Source organism: Heterodontus francisci, chromosome 5 (assembly GCF_036365525.1).
Source record: "Heterodontus francisci isolate sHetFra1 chromosome 5, sHetFra1.hap1, whole genome shotgun sequence".
Taxonomy (NCBI): Eukaryota; Metazoa; Chordata; class Chondrichthyes; order Heterodontiformes; family Heterodontidae; genus Heterodontus; species Heterodontus francisci.
This window is the reverse complement of record NC_090375.1, coordinates 62,110,846-62,123,146: the sequence shown is the minus strand read 5'-3', so window position 1 is coordinate 62,123,146 and position 12,301 is coordinate 62,110,846. Positions and strand designations below refer to the sequence as shown.

Genomic DNA, 12,301 nt, shown 5'->3' with positions numbered 1-12,301 from the left:
TGCTTTGCTCCAATCAGCATGTGCGAGCACCAGCAGGCGAGCAGCTGCAGGACCGCAAGCCACAATAACCATGGACGAAGCCAAAAAGAGCCGGAGCTTGCGCAAGGCAAGCCAGCTGAGCGGAAACGAGCAGCCACCCCGAGCGTCAGGGTGCAGCCTAGAACCCTGTCTGACTGACACAAGATTTCTTTTGTTTTCTAGTGAGTGCTGAGCATACTACTTCAAAGAACTCCCTGCTTGGGGCAGCTGACGCAAAAGGGTGCGTGAGGAAAGGCCACTCTGTAAGAGTCTGGCACCATAGTATAGCGAGCGGCTGGAAACTGTGTAAAAGCCCTGGGGCTGTGGCAGCGGAGAATGTTGGTGACGAAATGTAAATGTACATTGTAAATATAAGCTAGTTCGGCAAGTGTAGTGAGGCAGCTGATGTAGTGTATTGAAAGTAAGGGATGTGCATTGCACTTTATCGGAGGTGAAATTTGAAGAGTTGTGTAATGTTGTGTCGGAAGTGTATTTTTGAGGTACAGGGCTGTGTGCTGAGCAGCAGGTGCAAGTGCAGAAGTGAAAGAACTGTGTGCGGGCTGTTATGAGAGAGGAAAAGGGGGTTGGTGCGCCTTGTTCGCAAGATCCGAGCGCGTTGTGTACTTGTGAAATTTAGAGTGCTGCCCCGAGCAAATTGTGGCATTGTGCAGACGTAGTGGAAAAAGGCCGTTGTTCCTTCGAGCGGGAATTGAACCAGCGACCTAAGCATATCAGTGTTTTGATTTTCCTCTACAGTCCTCCGCTCTACCAGCTGAGCTATCGAAGGGGCAGGAGTTGTGGCACATGCAGCTGATTTAGTGCCATGCACTTTTGGCCACTCAGGGCCTTGTGCGCCTATTGATGGCGCAGCACTGTGGCACCGTGAGCCGCCAGCTGCTCCCCGCAGCTTGTGCGAGTAGTGTAATGGATAAGGCTTCCGTCTGTGGATCGCAAGCTGATAGCGTGCACTCCTTCCTGGCTGGCAGATTTATGCAAACTTTGCATTATGACTCGGGACACCAGGCAAGCTGACTTACTTGGGCGCGCCACCTTTGGCGTCGCTTTCTCAAGTCCCTTCTCAGCGCAGTAGGCACTCTCATTATCTGAAAGTCCTGACTTGGCAATGCCAAGTGACGCACACCACGATAAGCATCAACTGCTGCGAGAGGAACTTCAACGCGGTGAAAGCCGCACTTTGGTCTGTCCGAATTTTGCTGGTCTTCCGGTGCGAGGAGCTGTCGACGACCGAGCGTTGCCGATTGGCACATTCCAAGGTCCAGGACTATGTCCCGAGGGACGCACTGAAGCTTGGCAGGTGTCCCTCCTAGTTGACCTGCGGCCTGCAAGGAAATCCTGCTTCCGGTTGGCCGCCTGCGAGAACATATTCAATGCTTTGCTCCAGTCAGCATGTCTGAGCACCAGTAGGCGAGCAGCTGCAGGACCGCAAGCCAGAAAAATGATGAAAGAAGCCGAAAAGAGCTGGAGCTGACGGAAGGCAAGCGAAGTGAGCGGAAACTAGCAACCGCCACCAGTGTGAAGGAGCAGCCGAGAAGCCTGTGTGACTGACAGGAGGCTTCTTTTTCTTCCAAGGAAGTACTGAGTGTTTGGAAGAGTTACTGCTCCACGGAGCTGCTTGTACGCACCACAGAATGTCGCACGTGAAATGCTGGCAAGTACAGTGAGGCACCTCTTGTAGTGTAATGAGAGAAACTGATCTGTATTGCACTTGATGTCATGTCAAATTTCAACTGTTATGTAATGTATGCTTGCAAATGTTATCAAAAAAGTCTCTTTTTGGAAAGAAAAAGCAACGGTCTGCTGGCGCACAGAAGCAGCTGCACATGTGAAACAGCTGTGTGCAGGGTGTTTTCAGAGAGCAAAGGAGACATTCTGCGCATTGGCGACAACATGTTCCTTCAAAGCAACCTGTCAAGTTAAGAGCACTGGCTTCGGCTAATTGCTGCTTACTCCAAAATGGCAGCTGCACCTTTGAGCTGGAATTGCGGCAGAAACCTAAGGATAACCTTGCTTTGCATGCTCGTGTACTTCACCACTGTTCAAGCTCAAGCATGGAAGGGAAGCAGTGAAGGTGATTCTCTTTGCTGATTGATCACCAAGCGACTCTGACCATTCCCACCCGTGGAGCTGCAAACACCGCAGCTGTGCAGACTGTGAGCTGCAAGTGCAAATGTACCTTTGGGGCCAGTGGCGCAATGGATAATGTGTCTGACTACGGATCAGAAGATTGTAGGTTCGACTCCTACCTGGCTCGTGCTGTTTTTGTACAAACTATGCATTGTGACTTTCTGCGCTTGCGAGCTGGCCGTGCTGCCTGATTCCTTGCAGGGCAAGTGCCTTCATAGCGGCGTAGGCATTTTTCACTCTCAAAATGCGAAGCTCCTCAATGCAATCCGCACTCAAAGTATGCAATGCTGCAAAGCCTTTTCTTTTCCCCTTCACTCAACTCAGCTTTCCAAGGTGGAAAAGTCAAGAAGCCTTGCTTGCCACAGCACAAGAAAGGATATGAAGCCTTTTCAGCACTTTGTGGCTGAGCAGGTGCAACCAATTGGGAGAAGAAGAGCCGGCGCCACTGTTGAGTGCCAAGAACTGGCCGAGCGGAGCGGAGCTAAGAAAGAAGTGGAGAATGCAGGCATCGATCCCGCTACCTCTCGCATGCAAAGCGAGCGCTCTACCACTTGAGCTAATTCCCCAGTGTTGTTGGGGTTGTTAGCCTAGCTTGTTTGGCAGGAGCTCCTCAGCACCACCCTCAACTTGGTCCGTGAGCAGCAGGGAAATCCTGCTTCGGCTTGGCCGGCTGCCTCAAGGCATTCAATGCTTTGCTCCAATCAGCATGTGCGAGCACCAGCAGGTGAGCAGCTGCAGGACCGCAAGCCACAATAACCATGGACGAAGCCAAAAAGAGCCGGAGCTTGCGCAAGGCAAGCCAGCTGAGCGGAAACGAGCAGCCACCCCGAGCGTCAGGGTGCAGCCTAGAACCCTGTCTGACTGACACAAGATTTCTTTTGTTTTCTAGTGAGTGCTGAGCATACTACTTCAAAGAACTCCCTGCTTGGGGCAGCTGACGCAAAAGGGTGCGTGAGGAAAGGCCACTCTGTAAGAGTCTGGCACCATAGTATAGCGAGCGGCTGGAAACTGTGTAAAAGCCCTGGGGCTGTGGCAGCGGAGAATGTTGGTGATGAAATGTAAATGTACATTGTAAATATAAGCTAGTTCGGCAAGTGTAGTGAGGCAGCTGATGTAGTGTATTGAAAGTAAGGGATGTGCATTGCACTTTATCGGAGGTGAAATTTGAAGAGTTGTGTAATGTTGTGTCGGAAGTGTATTTTTGAGGTACAGGGCTGTGTGCTGAGCAGCAGGTGCAAGTGCAGAAGTGAAAGAACTGTGTGCGGGCTGTTATGAGAGAGGAAAAGGGGGTTGGTGCGCCTTGTTCGCAAGATCCGAGCGCGTTGTGTACTTGTGAAATTTAGAGTGCTGCCCCGAGCAAATTGTGGCATTGTGCAGACGTAGTGGAAAAAGGCCGTTGTTCCTTCGAGCGGGAATTGAACCAGCGACCTAAGCATGTCAGTGTTTTGATTTTCCTCTACAGTCCTCCGCTCTACCAGCTGAGCTATCGAAGGGGCAGGAGTTGTGGCACATGCAGCTGATTTAGTGCCATGCACTTTTGGCCACTCAGGGCCTTGTGCGCCTATTGATGGCGCAGCACTGTGGCACCGTGAGCCGCCAGCTGCTCCCCGCAGCTTGTGCGAGTAGTGTAATGGATAAGGCTTCCGTCTGTGGATCGCAAGCTGATAGCGTGCACTCCTTCCTGGCTGGCAGATTTATGCAAACTTTGCATTATGACTCGGGACACCAGGCAAGCTGACTTACTTGGGCGCGCCACCTTTGGCGTCGCTTTCTCAAGTCCCTTCTCAGCGCAGTAGGCACTCTCATTATCTGAAAGTCCTGACTTGGCAATGCCAAGTGACGCACACCACGATAAGCATCAACTGCTGCGAGAGGAACTTCAACGCGGTGAAAGCCGCACTTTGGTCTGTCCGAATTTTGCTGGTCTTCCGGTGCGAGGAGCTGTCGACGACCGAGCGTTGCCGATTGGCACATTCCAAGGTCCAGGACTATGTCCCGAGGGACGCACTGAAGCTTGGCAGGTGTCCCTCCTAGTTGACCTGCGGCCTGCAAGGAAATCCTGCTTCCGGTTGGCCGCCTGCGAGAACATATTCAATGCTTTGCTCCAGTCAGCATGTCTGAGCACCAGCAGGCGAGCAGCTGCAGGACCGCAAGCCAGAAAAATGATGAAAGAAGCCGAAAAGAGCTGGAGCTGACGGAAGGCAAGCGAAGTGAGCGGAAACTAGCAACCGCCACCAGTGTGAAGGAGCAGCCGAGAAGCCCGTGTGACTGACAGGAGGCTTCTTTTTCTTCCAAGGAAGTACTGAGTGTTTGGAAGAGTTACTGCTCCACGGAGCTGCTTGTACGCACCACAGAATGTCGCACGTGAAATGCTGGCAAGTACAGTGAGGCACCTCTTGTAGTGTAATGAGAGAAACTGATCTGTATTGCACTTGATGTCATGTCAAATTTCAACTGTTATGTAATGTATGCTTGCAAATGTTATCAAAAAAGTCTCTTTTTGGAAAGAAAAAGCAACGGTCTGCTGGCGCACAGAAGCAGCTGCACATGTGAAACAGCTGTGTGCAGGGTGTTTTCAGAGAGCAAAGGAGACATTCTGCGCATTGGCGACAACATGTTCCTTCAAAGCAACCTGTCAAGTTAAGAGCACTGGCTTCGGCTAATTGCTGCTTACTCCAAAATGGCAGCTGCACCTTTGAGCTGGAATTGCGGCAGAAACCTAAGGATAACCTTGCTTTGCATGCTCGTGTACTTCACCACTGTTCAAGCTCAAGCATGGAAGGGAAGCAGTGAAGGTGATTCTCTTTGCTGATTGATCACCAAGCGACTCTGACCATTCCCACCCGTGGAGCTGCAAACACCGCAGCTGTGCAGACTGTGAGCTGCAAGTGCAAATGTACCTTTGGGGCCAGTGGCGCAATGGATAACGTGTCTGACTACGGATCAGAAGATTGTAGGTTCGACTCCTACCTGGCTCGTGCTGTTTTTGTACAAACTATGCATTGTGACTTTCTGCGCTTGCGAGCTGGCCGTGCTGCCTGATTCCTTGCAGGGCAAGTGCCTTCATAGCGGCGTAGGCATTTTTCACTCTCAAAATGCGAAGCTCCTCAATGCAATCCGCACTCAAAGTATGCAATGCTGCAAAGCCTTTTCTTTTCCCCTTCACTCAACTCAGCTTTCCAAGGTGGAAAAGTCAAGAAGCCTTGCTTGCCACAGCACAAGAAAGGATATGAAGCCTTTTCAGCACTTTGTGGCTGAGCAGGTGCAACCAATTGGGAGAAGAAGAGCCGGCGCCACTGTTGAGTGCCAAGAACTGGCCGAGCGGAGCGGAGCGAAGAAAGAAGTGGAGAATGCAGGCATCGATCCCGCTACCTCTCGCATGCAAAGCGAGCGCTCTACCACTTGAGTAATTCCCCAGTGTTGTTGGGGCTGTTAGCCTAGCTTGTTTGGCAGGAGCTCCTCAGCACCACCCTCAACTTGGTCCGTGAGCAGCAGGGAAATCCTGCTTCGGCTTGGCCGGCTGCCTCAAGGCATTCAATGCTTTGCTCCAATCAGCATGTGCGAGCACCAGCAGGCGAGCAGCTGCAGGACCGCAAGCCACAATAACCATGGACGAAGCCAAAAAGAGCCGGAGCTTGCGCAAGGCAAGCCAGCTGAGCGGAAACGAGCAGCCACCCCGAGCGTCAGGGTGCAGCCTAGAACCCTGTCTGACTGACACAAGATTTCTTTTGTTTTCTAGTGAGTGCTGAGCATACTACTTCAAAGAACTCCCTGCTTGGGGCAGCTGACGCAAAAGGGTGCGTGAGGAAAGGCCACTCTGTAAGAGTCTGGCGCCATAGTATAGCGAGCGGCTGGAAACTGTGTAAAAGCCCTGGGGCTGTGGCAGCGGAGAATGATGGTGATGAAATGTAAATGTACATTGTAAATATAAGCTAGTTCGGCAAGTGTAGTGAGGCAGCTGATGTAGTGTATTGAAAGTAAGGGATGTGCATTGCACTTTATCGGAGGTGAAATTTGAAGAGTTGTGTAATGTTGTGTCGGAAGTGTATTTTTGAGGTACAGGGCTGTGTGCTGAGCAGCAGGTGCAAGTGCAGAAGTGAAAGAACTGTGTGCGGGCTGTTATGAGAGAGGAAAAGGGGGTTGGTGCGCCTTGTTCGCAAGATCCGAGCGCGTTGTGTACTTGTGAAATTTAGAGTGCTGCCTCGAGCAAATTGTGGCATTGTGCAGACGTAGTGGAAAAAGGCCGTTGTTCCTTCGAGCCGGAATTGAACCAGCGACCTAAGGATGTCAGTGTTTTGATTTTCCTCTACAGTCCTCCGCTCTACCAGCTGAGCTATCGAAGGGGCAGGAGTTGTGGCACATGCAGCTGATTTAGTGCCATGCACTTTTGGCCACTCAGGGCCTTGTGCGCCTATTGATGGCGCAGCACTGTGGCACCGTGAGCCGCCAGCTGCTCCCCGCAGCTTGTGCGAGTAGTGTAATGGATAAGGCTTCCGTCTGTGGATCGCAAGCTGATAGCGTGCACTCCTTCCTGGCTGGCAGATTTATGCAAACTTTGCATTATGACTCGGGACACCAGGCAAGCTGACTTACTTGGGCGCGCCACCTTTGGCGTCGCTTTCTCAAGTCCCTTCTCAGCGCAGTAGGCACTCTCATTATCTGAAAGTCCTGACTTGGCAATGCCAAGTGACGCACACCACGATAAGCATCAACTGCTGCGAGAGGAACTTCAACGCGGTGAAAGCCGCACTTTGGTCTGTCCGAATTTTGCTGGTCTTCCGGTGCGAGGAGCTGTCGACGACCGAGCGTTGCCGATTGGCACATTCCAAGGTCCAGGACTATGTCCCGAGGGACGCACTGAAGCTTGGCAGGTGTCCCTCCTAGTTGACCTGCGGCCTGCAAGGAAATCCTGCTTCCGGTTGGCCGCCTGCGAGAACATATTCAATGCTTTGCTCCAGTCAGCATGTCTGAGCACCAGCAGGCGAGCAGCTGCAGGACCGCAAGCCAGAAAAATGATGAAAGAAGCCGAAAAGAGCTGGAGCTGACGGAAGGCAAGCGAAGTGAGCGGAAACTAGCAACCGCCACCAGTGTGAAGGAGCAGCCGAGAAGCCTGTGTGACTGACAGGAGGCTTCTTTTTCTTCCAAGGAAGTACTGAGTGTTTGGAAGAGTTACTGCTCCACGGAGCTGCTTGTACGCACCACAGAATGTCGCACGTGAAATGCTGGCAAGTACAGTGAGGCACCTCTTGTAGTGTAATGAGAGAAACTGATCTGTATTGCACTTGATGTCATGTCAAATTTCAACTGTTATGTAATGTATGCTTGCAAATGTTATCAAAAAAGTCTCTTTTTGGAAAGAAAAAGCAACGGTCTGCTGGCGCACAGAAGCAGCTGCACATGTGAAACAGCTGTGTGCAGGGTGTTTTCAGAGAGCAAAGGAGACATTCTGCGCATTGGCGACAACATGTTCCTTCAAAGCAACCTGTCAAGTTAAGAGCACTGGCTTCGGCTAATTGCTGCTTACTCCAAAATGGCAGCTGCACCTTTGAGCTGGAATTGCGGCAGAAACCTAAGGATAACCTTGCTTTGCATGCTCGTGTACTTCACCACTGTTCAAGCTCAAGCATGGAAGGGAAGCAGTGAAGGTGATTCTCTTTGCTGATTGATCACCAAGCGACTCTGACCATTCCCACCCGTGGAGCTGCAAACACCGCAGCTGTGCAGACTGTGAGCTGCAAGTGCAAATGTACCTTTGGGGCCAGTGGCGCAATGGATAACGTGTCTGACTACGGATCAGAAGATTGTAGGTTCGACTCCTACCTGGCTCGTGCTGTTTTTGTACAAACTATGCATTGTGACTTTCTGCGCTTGCGAGCTGGCCGTGCTGCCTGATTCCTTGCAGGGCAAGTGCCTTCATAGCGGCGTAGGCATTTTTCACTCTCAAAATGCGAAGCTCCTCAATGCAATCCGCACTCAAAGTATGCAATGCTGCAAAGCCTTTTCTTTTCCCCTTCACTCAACTCAGCTTTCCAAGGTGGAAAAGTCAAGAAGCCTTGCTTGCCACAGCACAAGAAAGGATATGAAGCCTTTTCAGCACTTTGTGGCTGAGCAGGTGCAACCAATTGGGAGAAGAAGAGCCGGCGCCACTGTTGAGTGCCAAGAACTGGCCGAGCGGAGCGGAGCGAAGAAAGAAGTGGAGAATGCAGGCATCGATCCCGCTACCTCTCGCATGCAAAGCGAGCGCTCTACCACTTGAGTAATTCCCCAGTGTTGTTGGGGCTGTTAGCCTAGCTTGTTTGGCAGGAGCTCCTCAGCACCACCCTCAACTTGGTCCGTGAGCAGCAGGGAAATCCTGCTTCGGCTTGGCCGGCTGCCTCAAGGCATTCAATGCTTTGCTCCAATCAGCATGTGCGAGCACCAGCAGGCGAGCAGCTGCAGGACCGCAAGCCACAATAACCATGGACGAAGCCAAAAAGAGCCGGAGCTTGCGCAAGGCAAGCCAGCTGAGCGGAAACGAGCAGCCACCCCGAGCGTCAGGGTGCAGCCTAGAACCCTGTCTGACTGACACAAGATTTCTTTTGTTTTCTAGTGAGTGCTGAGCATACTACTTCAAAGAACTCCCTGCTTGGGGCAGCTGACGCAAAAGGGTGCGTGAGGAAAGGCCACTCTGTAAGAGTCTGGCGCCATAGTATAGCGAGCGGCTGGAAACTGTGTAAAAGCCCTGGGGCTGTGGCAGCGGAGAATGATGGTGATGAAATGTAAATGTACATTGTAAATATAAGCTAGTTCGGCAAGTGTAGTGAGGCAGCTGATGTAGTGTATTGAAAGTAAGGGATGTGCATTGCACTTTATCGGAGGTGAAATTTGAAGAGTTGTGTAATGTTGTGTCGGAAGTGTATTTTTGAGGTACAGGGCTGTGTGCTGAGCAGCAGGTGCAAGTGCAGAAGTGAAAGAACTGTGTGCGGGCTGTTATGAGAGAGGAAAAGGGGGTTGGTGCGCCTTGTTCGCAAGATCCGAGCGCGTTGTGTACTTGTGAAATTTAGAGTGCTGCCTCGAGCAAATTGTGGCATTGTGCAGACGTAGTGGAAAAAGGCCGTTGTTCCTTCGAGCCGGAATTGAACCAGCGACCTAAGGATGTCAGTGTTTTGATTTTCCTCTACAGTCCTCCGCTCTACCAGCTGAGCTATCGAAGGGGCAGGAGTTGTGGCACATGCAGCTGATTTAGTGCCATGCACTTTTGGCCACTCAGGGCCTTGTGCGCCTATTGATGGCGCAGCACTGTGGCACCGTGAGCCGCCAGCTGCTCCCCGCAGCTTGTGCGAGTAGTGTAATGGATAAGGCTTCCGTCTGTGGATCGCAAGCTGATAGCGTGCACTCCTTCCTGGCTGGCAGATTTATGCAAACTTTGCATTATGACTCGGGACACCAGGCAAGCTGACTTACTTGGGCGCGCCACCTTTGGCGTCGCTTTCTCAAGTCCCTTCTCAGCGCAGTAGGCACTCTCATTATCTGAAAGTCCTGACTTGGCAATGCCAAGTGACGCACACCACGATAAGCATCAACTGCTGCGAGAGGAACTTCAACGCGGTGAAAGCCGCACTTTGGTCTGTCCGAATTTTGCTGGTCTTCCGGTGCGAGGAGCTGTCGACGACCGAGCGTTGCCGATTGGCACATTCCAAGGTCCAGGACTATGTCCCGAGGGACGCACTGAAGCTTGGCAGGTGTCCCTCCTAGTTGACCTGCGGCCTGCAAGGAAATCCTGCTTCCGGTTGGCCGCCTGCGAGAACATATTCAATGCTTTGCTCCAGTCAGCATGTCTGAGCACCAGCAGGCGAGCAGCTGCAGGACCGCAAGCCAGAAAAATGATGAAAGAAGCCGAAAAGAGCTGGAGCTGACGGAAGGCAAGCGAAGTGAGCGGAAACTAGCAACCGCCACCAGTGTGAAGGAGCAGCCGAGAAGCCCGTGTGACTGACAGGAGGCTTCTTTTTCTTCCAAGGAAGTACTGAGTGTTTGGAAGAGTTACTGCTCCACGGAGCTGCTTGTACGCACCACAGAATGTCGCACGTGAAATGCTGGCAAGTACAGTGAGGCACCTCTTGTAGTGTAATGAGAGAAACTGATCTGTATTGCACTTGATGTCATGTCAAATTTCAACTGTTATGTAATGTATGCTTGCAAATTTTATCAAAAAAGTCTCTTTTTGGAAAGAAAAAGCAACGGTCTGCTGGCGCACAGAAGCAGCTGCACATGTGAAACAGCTGTGTGCAGGGTGTTTTCAGAGAGCAAAGGAGACATTCTGCGCATTGGCGACAACATGTTCCTTCAAAGCAACCTGTCAAGTTAAGAGCACTGGCTTCGGCTAATTGCTGCTTACTCCAAAATGGCAGCTGCACCTTTGAGCTGGAATTGCGGCAGAAACCTAAGGATAACCTTGCTTTGCATGCTCGTGTACTTCACCACTGTTCAAGCTCAAGCATGGAAGGGAAGCAGTGAAGGTGATTCTCTTTGCTGATTGATCACCAAGCGACTCTGACCATTCCCACCCGTGGAGCTGCAAACACCGCAGCTGTGCAGACTGTGAGCTGCAAGTGCAAATGTACCTTTGGGGCCAGTGGCGCAATGGATAACGTGTCTGACTACGGATCAGAAGATTGTAGGTTCGACTCCTACCTGGCTCGTGCTGTTTTTGTACAAACTATGCATTGTGACTTTCTGCGCTTGCGAGCTGGCCGTGCTGCCTGATTCCTTGCAGGGCAAGTGCCTTCATAGCGGCGTAGGCATTTTTCACTCTCAAAATGCGAAGCTCCTCAATGCAATCCGCACTCAAAGTATGCAATGCTGCAAAGCCTTTTCTTTTCCCCTTCACTCAACTCAGCTTTCCAAGGTGGAAAAGTCAAGAAGCCTTGCTTGCCACAGCACAAGAAAGGATATGAAGCCTTTTCAGCACTTTGTGGCTGAGCAGGTGCAACCAATTGGGAGAAGAAGAGCCGGCGCCACTGTTGAGTGCCAAGAACTGGCCGAGCGGAGCGGAGCGAAGAAAGAAGTGGAGAATGCAGGCATCGATCCCGCTACCTCTCGCATGCAAAGCGAGCGCTCTACCACTTGAGTAATTCCCCAGTGTTGTTGGGGCTGTTAGCCTAGCTTGTTTGGCAGGAGCTCCTCAGCACCACCCTCAACTTGGTCCGTGAGCAGCAGGGAAATCCTGCTTCGGCTTGGCCGGCTGCCTCAAGGCATTCAATGCTTTGCTCCAATCAGCATGTGCGAGCACCAGCAGGCGAGCAGCTGCAGGACCGCAAGCCACAATAACCATGGACGAAGCCAAAAAGAGCCGGAGCTTGCGCAAGGCAAGCCAGCTGAGCGGAAACGAGCAGCCACCCCGAGCGTCAGGGTGCAGCCTAGAACCCTGTCTGACTGACACAAGATTTCTTTTGTTTTCTAGTGAGTGCTGAGCATACTACTTCAAAGAACTCCCTGCTTGGGGCAGCTGACGCAAAAGGGTGCGTGAGGAAAGGCCACTCTGTAAGAGTCTGGCGCCATAGTATAGCGAGCGGCTGGAAACTGTGTAAAAGCCCTGGGGCTGTGGCAGCGGAGAATGATGGTGATGAAATGTAAATGTACATTGTAAATATAAGCTAGTTCGGCAAGTGTAGTGAGGCAGCTGATGTAGTGTATTGAAAGTAAGGGATGTGCATTGCACTTTATCGGAGGTGAAATTTGAAGAGTTGTGTAATGTTGTGTCGGAAGTGTATTTTTGAGGTACAGGGCTGTGTGCTGAGCAGCAGGTGCAAGTGCAGAAGTGAAAGAACTGTGTGCGGGCTGTTATGAGAGAGGAAAAGGGGGTTGGTGCGCCTTGTTCGCAAGATCCGAGCGCGTTGTGTACTTGTGAAATTTAGAGTGCTGCCTCGAGCAAATTGTGGCATTGTGCAGACGTAGTGGAAAAAGGCCATTGTTCCTTCGAGCCGGAATTGAACCAGCGACCTAAGGATGTCAGTGTTTTGATTTTCCTCTACAGTCCTCCGCTCTACCAGCTGAGCTATCGAAGGGGCAGGAGTTGTGGCACATGCAGCTGATTTAGTGCCATGCACTTTTGGCCACTCAGGGCCTTGTGCGCCTATTGATGGCGCAGCACTGTGGCACC

At 51.6% G+C, this 12,301-nt stretch overlaps 9 non-coding genes across 9 annotated transcripts; 4 read left to right on the top strand and 5 right to left on the bottom strand.

The window, feature by feature from the left end:
• Window positions 1–712: 712 nt before the first annotated feature.
• On the bottom strand, window positions 713–805 carry trnay-gua (transfer RNA tyrosine (anticodon GUA)). The gene is made up of 2 exons: window positions 769–805; window positions 713–748 (listed from the first exon to the last, which is right to left on the bottom strand). It is a non-coding gene; the product is annotated as a tRNA-Tyr (tRNA).
• Window positions 806–2,217: 1,412 nt separating this feature from the next.
• Window positions 2,218–2,290, top strand: trnar-acg (transfer RNA arginine (anticodon ACG)). The gene has a single exon. It is a non-coding gene; the product is annotated as a tRNA-Arg (tRNA).
• A 1,273-nt stretch (window positions 2,291–3,563) lies between these two features.
• Window positions 3,564–3,656, bottom strand: trnay-gua (transfer RNA tyrosine (anticodon GUA)). The gene is made up of 2 exons: window positions 3,620–3,656; window positions 3,564–3,599 (listed from the first exon to the last, which is right to left on the bottom strand). It is a non-coding gene; the product is annotated as a tRNA-Tyr (tRNA).
• Window positions 3,657–5,068: 1,412 nt separating this feature from the next.
• trnar-acg (transfer RNA arginine (anticodon ACG)) lies at window positions 5,069–5,141 on the top strand. The gene has a single exon. It is a non-coding gene; the product is annotated as a tRNA-Arg (tRNA).
• A 1,272-nt stretch (window positions 5,142–6,413) lies between these two features.
• On the bottom strand, window positions 6,414–6,506 carry trnay-gua (transfer RNA tyrosine (anticodon GUA)). The gene is made up of 2 exons: window positions 6,470–6,506; window positions 6,414–6,449 (listed from the first exon to the last, which is right to left on the bottom strand). It is a non-coding gene; the product is annotated as a tRNA-Tyr (tRNA).
• A 1,412-nt stretch (window positions 6,507–7,918) lies between these two features.
• On the top strand, window positions 7,919–7,991 carry trnar-acg (transfer RNA arginine (anticodon ACG)). The gene has a single exon. It is a non-coding gene; the product is annotated as a tRNA-Arg (tRNA).
• Window positions 7,992–9,263: 1,272 nt separating this feature from the next.
• On the bottom strand, window positions 9,264–9,356 carry trnay-gua (transfer RNA tyrosine (anticodon GUA)). Its single transcript has 2 exons — window positions 9,320–9,356; window positions 9,264–9,299 (listed from the first exon to the last, which is right to left on the bottom strand). It is a non-coding gene; the product is annotated as a tRNA-Tyr (tRNA).
• Window positions 9,357–10,768: 1,412 nt separating this feature from the next.
• Window positions 10,769–10,841, top strand: trnar-acg (transfer RNA arginine (anticodon ACG)). The gene has a single exon. It is a non-coding gene; the product is annotated as a tRNA-Arg (tRNA).
• A 1,272-nt stretch (window positions 10,842–12,113) lies between these two features.
• Window positions 12,114–12,206, bottom strand: trnay-gua (transfer RNA tyrosine (anticodon GUA)). Its single transcript has 2 exons — window positions 12,170–12,206; window positions 12,114–12,149 (listed from the first exon to the last, which is right to left on the bottom strand). It is a non-coding gene; the product is annotated as a tRNA-Tyr (tRNA).
• Window positions 12,207–12,301: the final 95 nt, after the last annotated feature.